General features: G+C 36.6%; 1 non-coding gene and 1 pseudogene across 2 annotated transcripts; one reads left to right on the top strand and one right to left on the bottom strand.

Annotated features, from left to right (window-relative positions):
- Positions 1 to 932: 932 nt before the first annotated feature.
- On the top strand, positions 933 to 1,039 carry LOC149002625 (small nucleolar RNA R71). Its single transcript, XR_016170538.1, has one exon. It is a non-coding gene; the product is annotated as a small nucleolar RNA R71 (small nucleolar RNA).
- Positions 1,040 to 4,656: 3,617 nt separating this feature from the next.
- LOC149002624 (uncharacterized) lies at positions 4,657 to 6,689 on the bottom strand (annotated as a pseudogene). The gene is made up of 4 exons (XR_016170421.1): positions 6,216 to 6,689; positions 5,622 to 6,123; positions 5,280 to 5,481; positions 4,657 to 5,155 (listed from the first exon to the last, which is right to left on the bottom strand). The product of XR_016170421.1 is annotated as an uncharacterized LOC149002624 (transcript).
- Positions 6,690 to 23,767: the final 17,078 nt, after the last annotated feature.

The following is a 23,767-nucleotide window of genomic DNA, read 5'->3' as shown; positions in this document are numbered from 1 at the left end:
GGAGAATGAAAAGAAAACTGAAGGAAAACAGAAATGCATAATGTCATAAGACTTTGATGTGATAATGGATGCATGATGATTTTCCTGGTTTGCTTATATGGTTGACTATATCACTTACTAGGCTCGCATAGGTCATTATTGTAAATGTTGACAGGTCCCTTATATATGACAAGGGCAAGGGTATTGCTACCCAACAACATGTTTAAAGTAGAAGATGATAACTTCTTTTTGCAACTAATGTTTTGCTAAACTGAATTGTGGTGTATATATTTATTTTGAGGTTGTATGTATCTAACTAGGTACTTGTTGAAAACTCCAATGTAATTAAAACTTGACTGTGGACTGTATACAGATGTACATGAGTCAATTTGTCAAACATGTTATGTTATCTGTCTTCGTCCTTGGAGATGTTTAGTTTGGCATTGTTTTTAGTGGCTTTTAACAGGTTGATACTATGAGGAATTGTCACATGCCCCTATTGGGTGACTGTAATGTGGGCCCCACCAAGCCTATGAAAACTGGGGTCATGATACATTGAGGATTCCTACCAAACTTATTAGAGAAAAAAAAATTAGCATTTTCTAAAAAACTATTAGAATATATATATATATATATCAGAATTATGGATAGAACTAATCATATCATAAGAAACTCCTTGAGTTTTAGAGACAATCAGATTTTTCACTCTTCTCCGAATGACATCAAGCTTAGCTTCAATTGCTGTCATGGCATCAATTTCATGTACCCCTGCAACTCCACCCCTTGATTGTTTGTCAGATGGGCATTGGTAGGAGTAAGTTTCCATCTCATCCACCAATTCATAGACCTCATTTAATACTTTGTTATGGATTGAACCTTCAGTTGCATCTAGGATGGACTTGAATTGCTCTTTCAAACCATTGCAGAAACTTTGTATGGTCATCCATTGGGGAAGACAATGCTGTGGGCATCTCCACAAGTATTCTTTGAAGTGCTCCCTTGCATCATTTAAAGACTCTACTTCTTCTTGCTCAAAAGTAATAATGTCATTACACAATTTAGCAAATTTAACAAAAGGAAATACTTTGTTTTAAAATTTTTGAACTAAAGAGTCCCGAGTCCTAATTGAATCTCCGGGTAGGGACTGTAGCCATGTGTTTGCTTTGTCAAGCAAAGAGAAAGGAAAAAGTCTTAGACGGATGACATCTTTGCTAACTGTATTGTACTTGACAGTATCACAAATTTCTAGAAATGCTTTTAGATGTGCAGTTGGGTCTTCACTGGCCAATCCATAAAATTGGGCTGCAATTTGAAACATCTAAATAAAAGGAGATTTTAGTTCAAAATTGTTCGCTTCAATAGCAAACCTTCTAATGCTTAACTTTGGGATCTAATAGGTGGTTAAGTATAATCTCGCAAGGTTCTTCTAGGTGCTGCTGGTGCTAGGTTCAATCCATTAAGTTATTGTTTAGCTCATCTTGTTGATTATGATATGGTATCACTTCCACTAAATTTTCTCCTTCAAAACTACTTCAAGCACAAATTCTGGCCGCTGATTTTTTCCCCTCTTCGAAAAGTTCTCTCTATCCATGGATAAAAATTTGTTGTTGGGTTACCAAAGCTTTGAGTCATTCACTAGCTAGACCAGGAGATTAAAAAAACTAGAGAACAACAGGAAAAATGAAAATTTAGATCTACATCAATGTTAGATCTCTACAGAAAAAATTTGCCATGATAAGGGACAATCTCCAAAGGTAAGGGAAAATCTACTAGGGTAAGTGACAATCTCCAAAGGTAATATAGATCAAGTTTTGTATAGCTCAAACAACAAATCTACAGCAAGGCTGGATCTCCAAATTGGAAGATTGTCAAAGTAAGGGGCAAATCTCCTAGGCTAATAGAGATAAGGTTCTACGCAAGTTAAAAAAGTCAGATTTATAGCAATGTTATATTTCCCAAGTAGAAGATTGCCAAGGTAAGGGGCAAATTTTTAAGGTAAATGAGATCAAGTTTTGCGCAAATCTGAAAAAGGGCAATCCAATAAGAAGAAAACTAATTGGATCAAAATGAAGCAGAAGCACAATACAACAAATGTAGGAAAAATAATAAATTCTGAAAGATTTATGGAAACCCTAGTTCATCTTCTTCATTGACCTAGCGTCCAATTTTTCAAAGTAGAAACTTAAACTACTCTCAAAATAGCAATCTTAAGAAGGCTCTGAATACCATGTTGGAATTTGTAAAAATTTCAGAAAGTGTACTTCATTCATCAACCCCAATTGGGTGTTTAAAAGTTACAATTTGAGTATATCCTACTCTGAGTAGGAAGAGAAAGACAAGTAAAAAAAACTAGTCCCAGACTTATTACGAAATCAATCTAACACCAAATAGGAAACTAATATAGGTAACATAAGAAAACAAAAGATATCATTAAAAGAGGAGTTTTATTCCAATTAGGAAACCTCAATCATACTTCAAACAATTATCAGTCCCTCACATTCATAAAATCAATTTACTCTATACCCTTGCCAATACGGTTACTTTATTAGATCACCCCACCTGTTAAGCTTGAGGGTCTTTAACACAACAAATCCCTTCTACCTTTTATGCATAAAAGATTAATTCAATGCATTGCATGAGACATAGAATCTCCAAAAAATGTCTAACAAACCGTCCAATCTGTTACACGTTAAATGTAATTTATCATTCTTCAACCCTAAGACTAACATATATTCTCCATTGTCACATGTATAAAAACATACCACGAATTCATGGATGTTTGCCAGAGCGTTCAGACATTAAGAACAAAATTGAAGAAAGCGAACAGTAGAGGATTGTATTGCATAAAAGAGAGAAATCAATAAATTAATTCATGGAGGGATTCATCTACACTCTAGCAATAGAATTTTAGGACATCATAGAAGAAGAAGGATAGAGGAACATCACTCTAGGGTTGGTTTGTAGAAGAAATTCAGCAGCAACTCTCCAAAATCTGCCCAAGACTGCAGCTCCTCTCCTAAACATCTCTAGCAGCTCCTTGCTCTACAAAATTCCTCCCTTCTGGCTGGAGTTTGCTTCCCTTTTATAGAATGATTTCTTCGATTGCATGGGATATGATTACTTGACTCTGACACAGTTTGAAACAAAGTTTCTAGATTCTAATCTAACATAATCAAGAAATTTGCTTGTCTAGGTAGCGTATAAATTGCACTGACTTCGAGAGCTCAAATGCACAATACAACTACTGGATTTGAAGATCAAGAAGTCGTGGAAGCTCCTGTCCAAAAATCAGCTCGATCGGACTCTAGACAACCATCTGATTAAGGACTTGATAGAAATTGGATAGAACACACTCAAGAATGGGATTTTTTCCACTTCCTTCTTTGAGTAGGAATTCTTTTTCTCTTTTCCCTTCTTTGATCAAACTTTAATTGAAGGAGTTCAAGTACTAAGGTGATTCACTATAGGCACAAATAATAAATTTGAATAAGGATTAGCCAGGATAAATATAAATTACTAAAATTACTTAGATTCAAAGAGAATGCATTTGATGCTCATTTGCATGCAATATTAAGGTAAAATGATACAAAACGATTGCGAACACATGAAATGTATCAAGTTAATTATTTAAATAGTATGCATAAAATGAACTTATCAACCCCATTTTCCTTCCCCCCCTTGTTTGATTATTTCTTCACCCCTCTATGAGTTGCTTTGTATTTATGATTGTTGAATATATACCAATGCATTCCTCTCCCTGCTCACACATACTTGTGTTTGTTCAGTAGATGTAATTTTCTTCCTTGCCCCCACCATCTCCCCCCCCCCCCGCGCCTACCCGCCCACGAAAATCTTAAAAGGACAGAAAGGAAAAAGGGACACATATCTATACAATTCAAGTAAAGCAAAATTAGTTAATATGAAATGTGGTTTAATAAACATGACACTTCACAGTACTAGAGAATTTGTGTTTTTGTAGTTGGGATGGCAAAAAAAATTACAAAACAAATTGAGTAAAAACCACATTAATGGAATTTGAATCAAGATACCTCTTTAATCTATACATATAGCGTTAAGGATTCTTAACACATCATATAACGATATACTTTGGAGATGCTCAAGGATGGGAAAGAGAGAGCTAACTCTCTAGACCCTAAAATGCGCAAGGCTGAGATCTATGTCCTTCGGAACCCTCCTATGTGGAGGGAACTTGGGGAGGAAACTTGCCACATATTTGGCAGTCTCCAAGTAGTTGGTATATTTGCTTATGAGTACTTCATTTCTGGTTTGCTGATCATCCTCACCATGCCTCAATCCATTGTTTCTAATGTTCAATCCAGGCTTAATCGCACTTAGAGGAACATCTACTGGTGCATAATCATCCCCTAGTATGTTCTCCATGAATGCTTTAGACTGAAAGGTCCAGTTACCAGTCTTCCAATTGAAGCTGTAGAGTGGAAGGAATCGTTGACCGTATTTCGCAATGAACTCCAATGCAGCTAGAATGAACTCGAACTCTTCTTTTGACATGTAGTAAGGGAAACCGAGTCCGGTCCACCAGTGTTTTACACCAGGTGTAACCCTATCAAAGCAAATTCAAAGTAAGATTAGTCACAATAAATTTAAGATGGAGATTTATTTGATGGGGTTGCATGAAAGGTTAATTGATCTTAGCGGCTAAGGATTCACCTTTTGGATAGCAGCACGAAAAGCTAGCGAATGAGTTTGATCGACACCAAGTAGATGGTGACCATAGGGTCCAGCACAAGCACATCCAGCTCGAGCTTGGATTCCAAAGAGATCATTGAGGAGCTTTGCAACAAAAGGCCCATGAAGAGGTTTATCTCTCTTGTTTCCTGACTCGCCCACATGTATAGACCCTTGTTACCTCTTCCATCTTCGCTATGATCGTACGAAGAAGAATTGGTGGTCGAGTAAACCACGAAAGAAAGTATAGCTTGTCTTGGGGCAGTGGTATTCCCTAACACCAATATGTTTTTGTTTGGAAGGAGCCTTTGCAATGCTGCATTGATGTAGACATGCTCCTGGTTTTCAATTACACTCGTATCCCATGAAGTCCTTCACCCAGTAAAGCCAAAGCTGCTCTTATCTTCTGGACGATTGGTGGAGTTCCAGCATCTTCCCTTTCTTCCACATCATTGTAATACAAAGTGTGCTACAGATTGATTCAGATTAATTAATACATAGGTTAGCAAATAAGTCCCTTCATAAAGCAATTAACTTATCATTAAATAATAAATATAGGAATAGTCACTTAGAGTGGTGATGAGGAGGTTTACCTCTTCACTAAAGCTATTGACAAAATCAACAGTTCCACCTCCGCAAGTTGAAGGTGCAGAAGAACTCAACTAGTACAAGGCCTTGTGCATCAATAGGAGGCCAGGTGTACCAGGTCCACCAACAAACTTGTGTGGGCTCATGAATATAGCATCATAGCCTTCTATCTCCCCAGATCTCATGTTAATCTCCGCATAAGGACCACTACACGTATCCAAGTAAATCATTTTTAATAATATGGAGATTAGAGAAAATTATTGGAACAGAATCTTGATTGTTTAGTGAACACATGAATAGCTTTCAGGCACACAATACAATAACTGGATGTAGCTAGCTTGACTAACCTTGCTGCGTAATCAAAGCAAGCAAAAGCTCCATGCTGGTGAAGAAGCTTGGCGATGGCATGTGTATCAGTATATGTTCCAGTAACATTACTACATGCTGAGAATGAACCCAACATAGGACGTTTGGAATCCCTGTAAGACTCAAGTTGGTGACTTAGAGCTCGCACGTCTATCAACCCGTCATCATCCAGACCGATCTCTATCACCTCAGCTAGGCTATTACGCCACGAGAGGAGGTTGGAGTGGTGCTCGTATGGCCCGACAAAGACCACCCATCTCTCCTCTGTCTGTAGGGTTGATAATACCTTATCTCTCATGGTTGAAGGCACTGCAATTCCCATCACCTCTTGCAGGCGCTTGATGGCTACGGTGGTGCCGAGCCACAGTAATATGAGAGCATCATCTGGTCCTGCACCTAAGCAATTCTTGATGTATCTAGTGGCATCTTTGACCATCTTGGTGGTCTTGTACCCCACATAGCTGTCACTAGTATGTGTGTTACCTGTGGCCATGCGCGCAACCAAATGAGTTTAAGCTACTTCATGAATACTATGAATCATCAATACTCTAATTCAAACAAATCAGCTTACTTACCATAAAAAGGAAGAACACTATTGGCGATAAAATCTTCGATGAAGCGAAGACTTCTACCCGAGGCTGTGTGGTCTGCATAGGTGAGAAGGCGTCTCCCAAAAGGAGTGTTGAACTCAACATCATGTCCGATCAACTGTGACCGTAACCACTCAAATTTGGTTTCTGCAGAATCATTCTTGGTGACTTCCATGTCATGCATACCAAAGGACTCCGATCGATGGATACGGGCATCATCAGTGTCCAAAATACTTCTGGTGGACAAACTCCTGCTCATCATAGGATGTTTGTCAAGCTGATGAAGCTCTGGCTTTGGGTGCCAGTAGGTCTTTCCAACCATGGCTTGTTCGAATTCCATGTCTTTTTTCAAAGAAGAGGGTGAATGGAGAAGGTGAAGTACTGTTTACTGTTCAAGAGAGCTAGCTTATTGTAGAGAAAATAGAGGAAAGTAAGGAAGCTAAGGAAGATAAGGAGGCAAACGGTGCTGTGTCTTGGCCTCCTGGGACAGAACTGAAATTGGTTTATATAGCTTGTGGGAAGAGGAGTTAAGAGAAGATATAATCAACTACTAGAAAAGTAAAAATTCATGAAGAATATTAATATTATCTATTGTTTCTCCGAGAACGCGCCTTTGAAAATCAACCCTTCAATTATAAAAAGAAATTAGTTGAGAACTCCTTTTACCACCAACTTCCAGTTCGCTTTCTTTCCTATTTTAAATTTTTTCTTGATAGGTAACTATCGTTGAAAAAACCAATGCAAGGGGTTCAGCATAATCCATGCAATGAATAATTTAATCAATGCAATAGGATGATATTAACCATTTGATCTCACTCTCACCCAGTCTTCCTTCTCGGCTGAAACAACATTTGAAAATATCTATGGGAAAACGAGAGGAAGTGGTCAATATTGGTAAAGTCTGTCACCCTTTCTACTGTTCAAGAAAGTGTAGATGTTCAAGTCTCAGTAATGAACGATGAAGTCGATGGTCATGATTCTGGTTTTCCAAGTGCAGACGAACTGTTTGAAAATATAAATCATAGAGGGGGACTTGAACAGCATTGCAGGCGCTGAAGAAACAAGAGCAGATGTGGCTTGACGAATTGACCAAGACAGAACAACAATGCTAGCTCCATTCTTGACCCGTGTATATCCCTTGCCACGGACGGGAACGCCAGCCAAAGGAGTAAAAGAATCCACGGTAACAAAGATGGACTGGTGATGAAGCTAGCGGTATTGATCTAATCAAATTGACTTTTCACGGTTAATCCACCAAATAGCATTTCCGTCCGTGCAAGGCTGCAAACGGACGGGCTGGGCCAGTTTTTTAATCTCAATCCAGTCTTGAATGTTTTTTGCTAGGCCAATTCCTATACTACGCTGGTTCAGGGCCTAGGATTCTTGTCCTTGACCTTGAGCCATGACGTGCGTGACTGTTCTTGATTGGGATGTGTCTATCCCTTATGACACTATCTTTGATACTTATTGGCCTTGTCCCTATCCCTATCCTAGATTGGCTCTGTCCTATTCCCTAATGAGATTTTCCATGATAAATTCTTTTTTGGGTAAACGTCCATGATAAATTTAAATCATATAGATAATACATAAAATGTATAATCAAATCTATTGTGAAATTTGAATCTAACCTATTGTCCAAATTTGAGCCATCTAATATATAAAAATGTTGGTTTAATATAATGGTTTTATAATGCTAAATGACTAAGAAACAAAATTTGATGTTGCTGTTTAGAATTTTATATTTTTATTAGTGTAATTTTAATATATGCCTAATCAATGTATGAGACTTTTTAAAGAAAATCTTTTCTAAGGGGCACAAAAGGAATTTTTTATATAATATATATACTATATATATGGGTATAAATGGATAACCAAAATCTGCTCCGAATTTGCATCGACATCCTTTTAGCAATATCCGAATTCATCCAATTACTAATAGGATGTTGATATGGTATACTCATTTCTTACCGATTTTATCCGATTAAGTTACTTATTTGGATTTATTTTTCTAATTTTTATAATTTTTTACTTGAGATATGTGACTATTTTTCTAGATTTTCAACTAAAAATAACTACCAAAGTTGCTTAATTCTTAAATTTCAAATCTAGCTTGACAAACAAAATGGTAAAGATGTGAACAGGTAGTCGAAAACTTGTATTCAATCTATATTCATGCCCATTTAGAAGAATCTACTTAAGAAAATAATTATGCGATTCTCATTCGAATTCGACTAAATCAATTCGAAAACTAATCAATCATAATTTAATAGGATGCGGATATAGTATTACCACTATCTGCTTTGAAGCCGATCCTCTGACACCCCTAACTATATAACAAATTACTAGTGGCACTTCGTGATTTATTTTTCTTTCTTATTTTTATTATATATATAAAAGAAAAGAAAAGGATTAAAGACTAATATTTTAGGGTTATGCACGCCCCCATTTACTAAGGCCACGTGGGGGCCTATGATACCTAAACCCTACTGGAAAACATGATAGTTACTTCTTCTTTCCTTATCTTAGAAATAATGGAGACTTATATCATTATGCAATAGTAGAAACATTTATACTAAAAGAAAGGGCAAGTACAAACTTCAATAAATTAATTCATGTAAGGATCCATTTACATTCTAGTATTAGAAGTTTAGAACATCATGAGAGAAGAAGTAAAGAGAACATCACTCTAGAGGAAGAAAGACTCTAGATCAGGTAACAAGTCCTCTGATACTCCTCTAATACTCCTCTAATACTTGTTTGATACTCCTCTTGCCTCAAAACGTCTTTAGTAGGTCCTCTTATGTGAAATTCATCTCCTATGGCCCGATTTCACTCCCCTTTTATAGAGTGATTTCTTAAATTACATGGTGTTAATGCAACTAGGGGGGGAGGTGAAAAGGTTGAAACTAGTGGATTTGTCTAATTTTTCAGTTTAAGTGCAAATTGAAAATTAATTGTGAAATTAAACTAAAAGTCAGCAATTGCAATAAACCTCAACACACGGATTTTATAGTGGTCCGACTTTAAAAGTCTACATCCATTTCTCTCTTGGCCTCAAGAGAGTATTCTACTAGTGATTCTCTTTTAATACAATGGGTAGAGATTAAACCCTTATAATCTATATTCAATTAGGTTAAGAACACCCTTTACAATCTTTGTTCTAGATAGGGCAAGAGCACAATTTACAATATTTGTTTATCCTAGGGCAAGATCACCCATAACCAATTCTAATCAACCTGCACTAGAATTAAACAAACAAAATACAAGAGATGAAAGGATATTACCTAACAAGGGGAATGACACTTTACCCCTTGTGTGAGTCTGATGCAATAAGAATGAATGCTCAAATGAAAATGGATGCACCACCAACAAGACACCAAAAGCTTTCAATCACCTCAAGCTTGGCTCCAATTAGTTTGTTTAGACACTTAGGTATATTTTTCAAGGTTGAGTGAAGATGGAAGGCAATGACAGCGTAATCTTTGATAATTTTGGGAGCTTAAGAATGATTCGGGAGCAATAACAAGCAAGGTAGGAGCTCTCAAATGGGGTTGGCTGGGCTTATAAAGATGACATTGAATTGCTTGGCCCAACCTCCCAACGGATTGAAATTTCTATGAATTTCAGTCTAGATGGATTGTCGTCTGATTCAGACGAAGCTTCTTCTCAGAAAGTAGCTGTTAAAATATAGCCATTAGACATATTTTAACCAGACAGAATGTCTGTCTAGGCTACTATGACTAGACGGATCGCCATCTAGGCTACTTTGACCAGATGGATCATTGTCTGGTCCAGTCAAAAATTCAGTCTGGTGCATTGAGATCAGACGGTTGTTCGTCTATAGCAAGGTGTCCAATGGTTGCACATGAAGGGCTTTTAGGGTGGATTTTTAGGGTTTCCTAGCCAAATCTATGTCCTCATGCACTTTCCTAACATGTCCTAGGTCAATCTAATGACATGATATATGTGGTTATGATGCAATTGAGTGTAATTACATATGAGTGTGTGTGAAGCTTTCTTCAGTCCTAAATTTTTTAAGTCTTCTTACTTGAGCTTGACTTAATATTCTTGAATCTTCTTGTGCTTTAATCTTCATGCTCATCTTGATTTAGACTACTTGTCCAACTCGGCTTGGTCTTGACTTATGCTTGAGCATCCGGTGAGTTGAATTATGTCCACTTGCTTTCATATTAAACTGGACCAATAGAGCTATAGAAATTAGTACTTCATGTTTGTTATCATCAAAACTAATGGAAGTTGATGTGGCAATTCTAACATGGCATTTCCCAACAATCTCTCCCTTTTTGATGATGACAAACACAAGAGTAGGTTGTGGCATAGGAAGGATGTTGAGGTAACTTATCATATGATGCATGAGGTCCTCAAGTGATCCTAGCGAATGTCCAGTGCATCAAAATGATGATTAAAGTGCTGTTGAAGATTGGAGATGTAGTTATCGAAGTCCTCGAACAAGGCTGGTTGTGGTGCGGCCGCTGGAGGAATGACCGATTGCTGCTGCCTTGCATGTGCTCCTTAAGCTTCCATATCCTGTGGTGCTGCAACTGCTTGACAACATGCTGCTGTAGCTACTCGACGACGAGAAGGAGGGGCCCCAATTTTATGAAGAGAAGGGGGTGGAGGAAGAGACACTTCATTTCTGAAGTTGACTCCAAACTACCTAAAGATTCGGGTAAGGAGGCTCCATAGGGTAAGATCATGTTGCCAATGGAAGAAATCTAAACCTTGTAGGAGAGGAGGATATATGCAAGACACAAAGGATGATGAAAAATGACACAGTAGGTTATATAGACCCGGAGATGCGTAAGGCCAGATCTATGTCCCTTCCTTGGTAGAATATTCAGCTGGGTGATGTGGCTGATGGCTTTGGCTTGGTCTTGAAACATGGTTTGTTGAATGTCTTTGTGGTTTTGGTGGCAATTGCCCGGTTTCACAAGATGACTATAAATTTTATCCATATTTAGATCTTGGGGTGGGGCTCCAGTATAGGTCCAAAATCTGAGGGCACCCTCTGTGAGGATCCCAAATATTGTGTGTAGGACTGGAATTGTGACAAATATTCTTCCCTTTGACATAGGAGGTAATGGTTAGGTCTTCTCCCTCCCCTTGGTGTCTAAGGTTATCATAGAAATGGCTAACAAGCCGGAGGTAGGTAGGGTCATTAGCTTTAAGGATAGGACCCCAACCATATCTCTAAAGAGAGACTAAATAGGGAATTGTGCAAGGACAACATGATCAATGGTCTTCCCTTGCTCAATATGCCTCTTTATAGTTCGGGGATGTAGTTGCTCAACTTGGTCATCCCTAAACCACTTATCTCTCCTTGGGGGTGAATCATCAAAGGACTCAACAACAGGAGGAGGAGATGAAGAAGCATGCGAGCTTCCACTTTTAATAGATGGATTTTTGTGCCAAGAACTCATTTTGACCTGTTAAACACAAATTTATGATTCAATCATCAACTCAGTCTTTAAATTGGAAAATGAAGAAATTTGAGTTTTGACTGCCTAGTAAAGAAAGCCCCAATTGGAGGAAGTGGTTAATCATCAATCCAAATCAGAAAGGCATTAGATGGACTTATTGTTTAGGTAGTTTGACCACTGGAAGTTGGGGAAAGAAATTGAAGTACAATCTATGTCAATTCCTTAGGCTCTTTACCCATATTGAGAATAGGAAATGCAGCTGTGGGGTTCAAAATCCAAGCAACTAATTCCTAAATATTTGACAATTGCAAATTAAATTGATCAACCAAAAATTTAAATTAAGAGAAGTTTATCAAATTTAAATACAATATTTTTAGACTTATGGGATACTTTGGTTTGTTTTAAATTTTCATTTATATCTTTCACAAAACAACATGAAACATCAAATGTCACTTGATATCCTATGCTTCACAATTCACTTGCACTAAGCAAGTTATAGGATAATTTATCAACTAAATACACATTTGGGATAAAGGTACCTCCAATTGACTTGACTAATGCCTACAATCTTTCTTTGCTATTATCTCCATATGTGACGTATCCTCCTTCATATGATAAGCTTTATGAAGAGCTTTGGATTAGACGTCATTTGCTTAGAACAACCGGTATCAATGTACCATTCACTTCTTTAGATATTCATCAAGCAAACCTACATAATAAAAGAAAGGGATAATTACTGTTGCCCCCCTGTACTTTGATTTTATTACTAATAAAACCCTGTTCTTTACAAAATTACTGTTGCCCCCCTTCCTTATAACGGTGTTAAGTAGCCGTTAAGTTTGAATATGTAATGTCCACTTTGTCCTTCATTAAAATTAAGAAATCAAAAGACAATACTACCCCATTTATAAAAACCAGATTAAATATCAATTTTACCCTAACTTCATTTATTTTGAATTTAAAAAATATTGGTTTTCCACCTTCACTAAACATAGTTATTTTGAATTAAAGAAATTGACAAAATTCAAATTCGATTTGGTTTCCCACCTTCTCCTCTAACATACGTAGGGAAGGAAACCACAAATTTTTTTTTTTTTTTGGGGACTGGTGCTTTTTTAATATTGGAAACGAAACGTAACACCTCCCCATGGGAGTTTAGACTTTTAACCGCTTTACTAACCCACCATTGACGAAACCACAAAATCTTGCCAGAGAAGGAATTAACGAAGTAGGTGATATTCATTTTCCAAATTTGAGTTGAATTCTATCTTCCCTCCTCTTCGGTTTCTATTTTAATTTTATTCAATTATTATTTCTTTATTTTGGTGATTTTTTTAGAGGAAAACAGATTATGATTATTTTTTTCTCTACAATTAATTAAGGGTATTACTGTAACTTGACAAAAGGGTAAATAAGTAAAGAGATAAGTAAAAGGGTATTTTGGGATTTCTAAAAAATATGGAGATGCCACATCATCAGTAAACTAACGGAACTTAACAGTAAGGGGGCATTAGTAATTATAGACAAAGTTAAAGGTTGGATTAGTAATTTTGCAAAATACAGGGGATACATTAGTAATAAAATCAAAGTACAGGGGGGCAATAGTAATTATCCCTAAAAGAAAAGATATGCATTAGTCCTCATGTCTACATGGGTCCACTTTGGTTAGATTTTATAGGTTCCGTATTAAACCACATGGGTTGATATCCCTTGTGTCTTTGGATTCTTGGGTCACAAATACCAAAAGGTTCTTGAACTTGGGGTTTTGGTACTTTTGCCATTGGGAGTTTTTATTTTTTCAGTTATTCCCTTGGTTCTTGTTTTGATAGAAGTTTTGACTTCTTCTAGGTCTTTGTTGACTCAGGATTTGTGGCCTAAAAGATGGTTGAGGCATATACTCAAAAGCAGCATAATAGGGATATGGTCAAGTATAATTGAACATCATTTAGTCTTGATTTGGCAAAAATTGGTGAGTGGGTTGGTTTTTGGCATTGTAGTAATTTTAGGGTCTTTGCCACCTACTGTCATAATGGTTTTGGTATCCTCCATTACTACTTTGATAGCCTTGCTTAATGATTTGGTTTTCTTGCTCCTTGGTTATTGCTTAGATCATTGTTTTGATTCTCATTTTGCCATTTCTTTCGATAATGGTTATTCTCTTTTCCATTTTTCCCTTTATTAGCTTGAGGGTAAATCTTGTTCCCACTTTGAGTATGCTCTTGAGTGTTTGTGGATTTTGGTGAAAGATTCTTGCTAGATGACTCATTTTCAAATCTAACTTCCTTGCCTTTTCTAGGGTAGTAGTTCCACCATTGAAACCAAATCCTTCTTTATCTTGAGAACTCTTTTGGGGGGGGGGGGGGTTCTTAGTAGGTATTCTAGGTTCTTTTGCTCATTGGTGAATGTGACAAAGGAGTTATTGCGATCAAAATTTTCTTTTCTTATCTTCTTAATGTATTCATGTAAATCATATATGGTATTGTTAAGTGAAAACATTTCTTTCAAAACCTTATTCTTCTTTTCAAGCTTCTTACTTACATGATATAAGGTTTGAAAGCCACTAATAAGATCTTCCTCATCAATTTTATCTATTTCATTTTCATCATCAATGGAATCAAAACTATCATATGTAGAGTTTATCTCAGGTATGATCTGCATCTAATTTAGCCATCAAGGCTAAGTTGATCTTCTCTTCATCAGATTCCTCATTCTCTTCCTCATCGTCATCTGTGTTGTAGGAGACTTTGGCTTTGTAAGCTTTCTTCTTGCCTTGGTTTGGGCACTTGGATTTGAAGAGACCTGGTTTCTTACATTCAAAACAAATAACATCTTGATTGTTAGTAGACAAGGTTCTTTCTTTTATAGGATTTTTACATTTTGATTCCTTAGATCTTTGTCTCTTGTTAGGGTACTGTCCTTTTATATGTTTGAGGAATTTCATGAACTTTCTTGTGATGAGTACTATAACACCATAGGGTCGCTTTCTTCTTTTTCTCTCTCATCATCCATCTTGGTAGAACTCTTAAGAGCAATTGACTTATTCTTGTGTTCTTTTCAATAAATTTTTTCATATTGCTTGTCCTCCTCAAGTTCCGCCTCATGTGCAAGTAGAGATCCCCTAAGCTCATTGAGTGTGATATTCTCCAAGTTTCCTACTTCTTGTATGGCGGTCTTCTTAGGTCTTTATGAGGGTGGAAGAGCTCTTATCATCCTCATTTGCAAAGTCCTTACCAAGGCTATACAGCTTATTAACAATATTAGTGAATAAAGAAATGATATTTTCATCATTTAACATTTTAAAAATTTCATATTAAAGCATGTAGACATCCAAATTCATACTTTTGATTTGGTTGGTTATTTCAAATGTAACAACCAACTAATCATAAATTTCTTTTGCATTTTGCAAGTACTACATATATTATAGACCTCTTACTTAGAGCACTTGTAAAAACATTTTGGCTTTGTGGTTTGGTTGGGCTGTGGCCTTATCGGTTGCGTCCCATGCATTCAATCTTGGGTTTGGGTATCTTATGACCGTCTTTATCTATCTTTGTAATTTCATTTGGTCCACAAGTAATGATAATCCAAATATCAATATCAGAGGCACACACAGAGTCTTCAAACATAGTTTTCCAATATGCAAACCCTTCTCCATCATAGTATGGCCGGCTAGAGGTGTTAAATCCTTTGGGTCATGAGGGAAGTTGGTAGGATGATGATGCCATAGTCTTTTACTCTTTTAGAGATTGATTTCAAATTCAATTTGAGCTCTTACTTTGATACCTATTGTTAATGCAACCTAGAGGGGGGGGGGGTGAATAGGTTGCAACTAATGGATTTGTTTAATTTTTCAGCTTAATTGCAAATTAAAAATTAATTGTGAAATTGAACTTAAAGTGAGTGATTGCAATCAACCATAATACACATATTTTATAGTGGTTCGACTTTACAAGTCTATGTCTACTCTTCTCTTAACCTCAAAAGAGTATTTCACTAGTGATTCTCTTTCAATACAATGAGTAGAATCAAACCCTTACAATTTATGTTCAATCAGGGTAAGAGCACCATTTAAAATCTTTGTTCTAGATAGAGCAAGAACACTCTTTAGAATCTTTGTTTATCCTTGGGCAAGAGCACCCCTAATCAATTCTAATCAACCTATACTAGAATTGAACAAACACAATACAAGAGATGAAATGATATTACCTAACAAGGGGTGTGACACTTTACCCCTTGTGTGATTGGGATGCAATGAGAATGAATACTCAAATGAAAATAGATGCACCACCGACGGAACACCAAAACCTTCAATCACCTCAAGCTTGGCTCCAATTAGCTTGCTTAGACACCTTGGTATATTCTTTATGGTTGAGTGAGGATAGAAGGCAATGATAGCACAATCCTTGACAATTTTGAGAGCTTGAAAATGATTAGGGAGCAATAATAGGCAAGATAGGAGCTCTCAAATGGGGTTGGTTGGGTTTTTAAAGATGGCATTGAATTGCTTGGCTCAACCTCCCAATGGATAGAAATTTCTATGAAATTTCAGTCTAGATGGATCGCTGTCTAACCCAGATGGAGCTTTGTCTCAGAAAGTAGAAATCAAAATATAGCCGTTAGGCATATTTTAACTAGACGGAATTTTCATCTAGGATACTCTGACCAGATGGATCGTTGTCTGGTCTAAATGGAAATTCCGGACATCCGTCTGGTGCCAGACAGTCGTCTGTCTACAGCAAGGTGTCCAATGATTACACATGAAGGGTTTCTAGGGGTTTTTTATGGATTCCTAGCCAACCCTACATCCTCATACACTTTACTAACATGTCCTAGGTCAATTTAATGATATGATATATGTGGTTTTGATGCAATTGAGTGCAATTACATATGAGGGTGCATGAAGGTATCCTAAGTCCTGAATTTTATAAGTCTTCTTGCTTGAGCTTGACTTGATATTATTGAATCTTCTTGTACTAAAAACTTCATGCTCATCTTGATTTAGACTCCTTGTCCAACTTGGCTTGGTCTTGACTTGGGCTGCAACATCTGGTGAGTTGGATCTGGTGAGTTAAATTAAGTCCACTTGCTTTCATATTAAACTGGACAAACATAACTCGATATAGACATTAATACTTCATGTTTATAGACATTAGTACTTCATGTTTGTTGTCATCAAAACTAATGGAGGCTGATGTGCAATGCTGACATGGCATTTCCCAACATATGGGATGTGATTCTTTAACTCAATTTGACATAGTTTGGGACATACTTTGAGTTCCTAATTTAATCAAACCAAGAAATTTGCTTGTCTAGGTGACATATAAATCACAGACTTTGAGAGCTCAAAAGTGTGATCCCACCGTTAGATTTGAAGATCAAGAAGTCACGAACCTTCTGTTAAAAAATCAGTTTGATTGGATGCCGAATGATTATTTGACGAAGGACTTGATCAAAACTTGACAATGCATTTGATGTTCATTTGCATGTGATATTAGGTAAAATGAAACAAAACGATCGTGAACACATGAAAATGTATACAATTAATTATTCAAAGTAGTATGCATAAAATGAACTTATCAAATTACTCCCCAACTTATGAGCTTGCTAGTCCTTGAGCAAATATCAGGATCAGACAAACCCTCATCTTAACTCAAAATTTCCATCTCAGTTAGGTTTAACCATAATTCAAAGAGGGTATGAAATAGGTTAAATAAGAGATAAGTACACATATCACGAAACCTCAGACTTTGACCCCCTGTGTGTGTGTGTGTGTGTGTGTAATCCTTGACCATCAAACATATTCACATTGAGACCCCAAACTCTATCAACAATTGAAATGCCCCAATCTCCATGTAAGGAGAAATTCGTCATTGATCAAGGATCGACGTTACTTAGGTAGTGAACCAAAATACACTAAGAGGGTTATCCACAGACAATGTGAATAACAAAATCCACCAAAAATACAAATGATCGCAGCAGAAAATATTCAAATATAAATCAAAATGCTTCCATGAATTGTGCCATAATTTTAATAAAATCCAAGTAAAGGTCTAAATGCCATGATTTACAACTAATAGGAAATTTCAATATTTATCTATCCTAAGAGATGTAGTAGACATGATCTTGATCTTCATCCTCCGAATATCCACCATCCCTTTGATCAAGTCCATCATCTGTAGAAGTAAGGGTTAAGTTTCGGGAAGAAACTTAGTAAGTACAACCTAACACATATCATCAGTTTCCTTTCTTTTTATACTTGATATTTTATTAAATAGAATCTTATACAAATAAAATTAACTAACATGTATAAACGAGAAAATAAAGTCATGACATGCCCAATGATATGGATGAGACTCAATGATGCTAAGAAGATATAAATAAACCACACCCTCATTGGTCTAGGGTCGATAGGATGGCCATGCCGTTACATCGCCTGCGCATTACACAGCCCAACATCCATCTACCCTAACCCATATGTGTTTCCAAACTCAATGTATGTTCCATACTGTTACATGGCCTGCGCGCGTTAAACAACCCTAACATACATTCTCATTCAAAAACACAATTACCATCTCACATGCATACATGGTCTAAGGTCGATCGGATGTCCCATGCCGTTACATGGCCTGCGCGTTACACAGCCCAACATCCATCTACCCTAACCAAATGTTTTGGAATCAATGTATGTTCCATGCGGTTATATGGCCTGCGCGCATTACACAACCTTAACATACACTCTCATCCAAAACATCTACTAACTCAACATCACACATAATGCTAATATGATCATGACATGTCTTGATGAATCATATGCAAACAATGCAAGATCATATGAAAAAGATGAATTTTGGATATAGTCCATGTTCAAATCGATGCATAATGCAATGATAACCCAATAAAACACAAATATAATGACACGTTTATGTTATAGAAAAGATTAATAAATTCAAGGAAGAGATTATTTATTGGTAGATCATAATAATTTCATAAGACATAATCTAAAAGAATACATACTTATATACTCAAAGACAAGGTACTAATAAATCAGGATAGACAAAATCTAAAACGTATTCATATTCGAAATCAAATTATTAAATAAAAAGAATAAATCATATACTAATAAACTATGTAAATCGAACATCATCTAAAACGTATTCATAATCAAAATAAGTTATAAATTCAAGAAGAAAATCAATCACTAAGAAGTCATGTAAAACTATAAATTTGATTATAGAAAAAGAAAACAATAACATGTTGAAAGTATGAAGATTGTACTTACAGTGGAGAAATCACAAAAAAAATAATCACCCTTAGATAGAGGGGCTTTCAACGCTCTAAATTATCTTCTTCTTTTCTCTGCACCCTTGTCTTTCTTCTCTATTCTTGCTTAACCAATATAGGCTCTCAATTCTCTTGTTTAATATACTCACCATTAACTCCACGTTCTCATCATCTTTCTTCTCTCCCCACAATATTCCTCAATATTCCCTCAATATTCTCTCCTCCTAAATCCTCCTAAACTCCACGTTTTTTTCACCATCAATTTCTCTCTCCTCTCAATATTCCCTTCTCCTAACTCCACGTTCCATCAACCACCTCGTCCTAAATTCCCACGTTTTCCTTATATTCCCATACTTAGTTTCTCTCAATATTTAATTCCCTCAATATTGGATTCCTCTTTTTATTTGATTGCATATTTTTCTCTCTCATGCAATATTTGATTTGTCTTTTATTCCCTATTTATGCAATGTTTTTGACTTCCACGCATGAAATCCCCCAGATTCCAAATTAGATCCGGGTGGGGTTAAAACAATATCAAAATGTGTAATATAATTTATGTAGATATGAGGTATTAAACACTGGACCTCTTTGTTCAAGGTGATTGTTAACCGTTTAGCTAACCTCAACTTAGGATTGAATTTAGCAAATATTTCTAGTAACTATGTCAATCCCATACTAGTTCGGCCTTTAACAGTAATTATTTGAATATCTATACAAAATGCCAAGACTACCCCTATGCTTTAGTTGTGGGTGTTACAACAATTCTCTATTCCAAGATCAATTCTCATATGTCCACCTATAATCCCTCTCTTCATTAATGAAAAGAAACCACTTGTCTAAGGTCAAGACGACTTGTGAAGATGAAAAGAATATCAAAGAAGACTAATATAATACATGCATGGAGATGACCACATTAAAGCACAATTTTTCTTTCTCTCTTTTTTTTTTTTTTTTTGGGGCATAACACCTACCCCAAGAAGAGGCCCAAGGCATATCCTACACCTATAGTTTGGCTCTCAAATAATTGTCTATTCAAGTGTTTACATGTAAGATCTACTCACAATGCTTTTAATCCTCACCATGTTTATAACAATCCAGGTTACCTTCGGTCAATTCAAGAGATCACACAATTTGGGAGAGTCGCCAATGAGATACTAACAACTACATCATGTAAATCTCCATAAATTAATATATGAAGTGAAATATGGTAGGGTTGGAACTAAATAGAAGAGAATATATTTTTCAAAATTTTAGCTCAAGAAGAACACCTCCTATCATATCCCTAGACAAGTACTACTTTTGTGAATTTTGCTTCAAGAGGGGATTGAGGTGGATTCTAATATATTGACTTAACAAGAAAGATTGCATGTCTCATTCAGATATCCCTAAGTGCACATGGCTCAATTACAAGGTTTTATGCTCAAAGGGTGGTTACATAATCAAGGTTAAGTGATTCACATACTCACTTGAAGGTTAGCAAAGTTCATACTATTCAAAGCATTATAGGAAAACACAATACTAACATGAAACATTGAACAATACTTGAAGTTTGAGTGTCATCATTTCCCTCTATTTTACTCTACTAACTAGACAAGTAAGTTCTAATCACAAAAATATTTTGAAAATATTTTGGAAAATTTTGCTTTTGAAAATTTTCTGGTTTTGAAAAATTCTGGAAAAATTTCAGCATAATGAGTATAATTCCTATGCAATATCCACCCCCAACTTTAATATGTGAAATCGTCCCCAGTGAGATGGAAAACAAAAGAATTGAAGTGCATACACTCGCACAACCAAGCAGTAAGATATCGAGTGGGGTTGAGGAGACTTCCCTAATTTATAGCTCTGAGAGTGACGTAGCCTAAATTCACTCCTCTTTATCCCCTAAAGAAAATTAAGGATAAAAGAAAAATTAGAAAAAAACAACTTAAAGAAAGGCCCCAAAAAAAAAATAATGAAAGAACAAAATGCAAAGGATAAAAGATAGAAATTTGGACTGCCACCCAAGCAGCACTCGAGTTACAGCTTGAAGTCAAACTACACCGAACTTTTAGGTCAAATATAGGAGTGACTTCTGGGGGGTCAAAGCCACTTTCCAAGTAATGCTTACGGTGCCACCCATGGTCTTTAATAAAAAGTTTGGGTTTAGACCCTCCCTTCATTAATTCAGATAGGTGAGGTGCTAGCTGCCTAGTAAATGGTTTTACCGAATTCAACTTATACACCTTAGTTTGCACTTATTCTAATCAATACTCATCACAAGCAGCAGCGAGTGCTAACTCTCGAGGGTTATCGTTCATCAATCTTGGTGTAGGGACTGAATCATCCCATCAATGGCATCTACTCAAACTATCCATATATTTGTTAGGGTGGTATATAGCCATAAAAATGTTAAATGTGACATTTTCATCTCCTACCCTTAGTGACAATTTCCCCTCTTGCACATCAATCAAAGCTTTCCTCGTGGTTAAAAATGGTCGTCTCAAAATAATGGGAACTTCAAAGTGTGAAATCCTCAAGATTTCTTACCCTTTTAACCCGTGGTTTCAAGACTGTGAACCCGGAACTCGAGTAGGCAACAACTGTGGGCCATTCGAGTTGAGGCCAAAGGTTTGGAAATAGATCCCATGGTAGTGGATAACCCTATTGATGACTCGGCCACTAGTGTTTGAGAGTAGAGAGAAAGTCATTCATGAAGGCATATAAGAAGAGATTTTGGCACATCCGAAAACCAATGAAGGAAGATCAAAATTCCAAGGTAAATATACCCATACGTAGGCCCTTGAAAGACCTTTCAAACAAACCAAAAATCACAAGAATTGGACCTTGGTTGAGGGGGCAACCAAGGGCCAATGTACCGGGCTGGGTCGACCGCCCCTTGCCGTGTTTGGGGTAATTTTGGAAAACGAGTTTTAAAACCCTATTTTATGCCTTTGCTCATCATAAAACATATTCTTATTGCTAGAGTGGGACTAAGGGCTTGGGAGAAGAGAAATCCAAGAAGATTTGGGGACTCTTTCCACGCGGTATCACATAGAAGCATGATTCATTGCGGTAACACTTAGAAAGGTGAGTGTTCCTTAAAACTCTCTTCTTTAACCTAGTTTTAGTGATTTTTATCATCATTGAATCCTAGGTTTTGGTAGTTGGGATTATTGGATTGCAATGAATGCTTCCCATTACTTCTCTTTATGTCTCCCAATGTTTTTGAGAGATGTTTATATAAATCATTGCATTCAAAACTTATTTGAACCTCTCAAAGACGCCCGCAGGCATTCGCGAGAGCCAGATTGGGGTTTTTCTTTGAGGCCTAATTATGATGATTGGTTGGCACTTTGAGGACCATATTACTAATAATTTTATGACCCCAAAGTCTCACTTCGATCTGATTTCGAATCAAATCCGAATTTGAAATTTTGCTCAAAACCAGTTGGTGGCAGGTTCACTAGCCATTCAACTGCCCTGTAAGCCTATGCAACTGGCCATTCAACCGACCATATTTGGGATGTGTGTTTTGGACCTCTTTTGAACCTCAATTGATTCCCAATTGTTACTCATTGATTTTCTCATGCAACTAGGGTTATTTTGGGTGTAATTACACTCTCTTTGGTGAACTTTGTGGGACGTTGGAGAGCTTTACTAACTTGAACATGTGAGAAATATACTTAACCTTATTTTGTATGATTGATGGTGTTATTTAACTTTCATCATTGATATCTTGTATTACTTTGATATCTTGTATTTTGTGATAAATTGTGTGTGGTTTTGCGCGAATGGAAGGTAAAATAAACTATGTTTGTTCTATTTTCAAATCTTGTGAATGATGATATGAGAATGATGAGAATGTGTGGAATTTATTTGAGACTTAGTTCTCTTTTACTTATATACCAACTAGGGTTGTGGGTTTTCCCATTACCCTAGTGACCTTATATATATGCACTTAGACCTAAGTACATGAATGTTAGGTGTCTAGAAGTGTTTAACTAGATAATCCCATGAGTACTACTACCATTACGGTAGGGGTATTGAAGTCGGTTAACTTGTGATGTCAGTGGCTAGGTCCTGTGAGCATCAAGCATGCCCACTGCCGTCATGATGGTATGGTTGCATATAATAGACATGGGCTCATGGGCGTTTATGACCGGTAGCTAACCCACGAGAGGACATGAGATCTTCCTGTTCATTATATGTGGATGACCATAGGGTTGAGAATGGAATCTAATAGATGCCTCCCATTGAGAATATAATTTCTAGGTGGATAAGGATATCATACCAACATATGCCTGAAGTTGAGGAATGATATCTGGACCATATGTAATACGAGACTGTATGACTATGCATTCGACCTAGAGTAGTCCTTGATGCATGTCAATTCTCATGCCAAATGGTGATGTGAGAGAGCGGTGACTTATATCCCCAGCCATGGATTGATGTGACTTGATCCAACAACTCCGGAAAACCCAATAGATGTCTCTTGTTGAGGGAGAGTGAATGAGACCGCCCAGAGGAGACTGGTGTCTAACTTAATGCATGTCTGCCATAGAGACTTACAATGATTGAGTTAGGAGTATCATCATTGTTCACATTATTATTGTTAACCTTATATGTGTAATGTGTGCAATTGTCAATGAATGCTTGTTGTGTTGTTGAGTTGACCTCATTGAGTTCTGTTGATTTCATTCCTTTAATATGTATATTCTATTAGATCTTACTATAGGTTATGAGGACTCCAATCAAATGGAGGATCCCTTGAGGCTATGTTTTACATTTTTACCCTTATAACTTTCGAGAAGGGCGATGGCATCTTCTACCAAG

Source organism: Hakea prostrata, chromosome 10 (genome assembly GCF_041222555.1).
Source record: "Hakea prostrata isolate BN-2017 chromosome 10, UWA_Hpros_2, whole genome shotgun sequence".
NCBI lineage: Eukaryota > Viridiplantae > Streptophyta > Magnoliopsida > Proteales > Proteaceae > Hakea > Hakea prostrata.
Note: the sequence above shows the minus strand (reverse complement) of the source record. Positions and strands in the feature narration are given on the sequence as shown.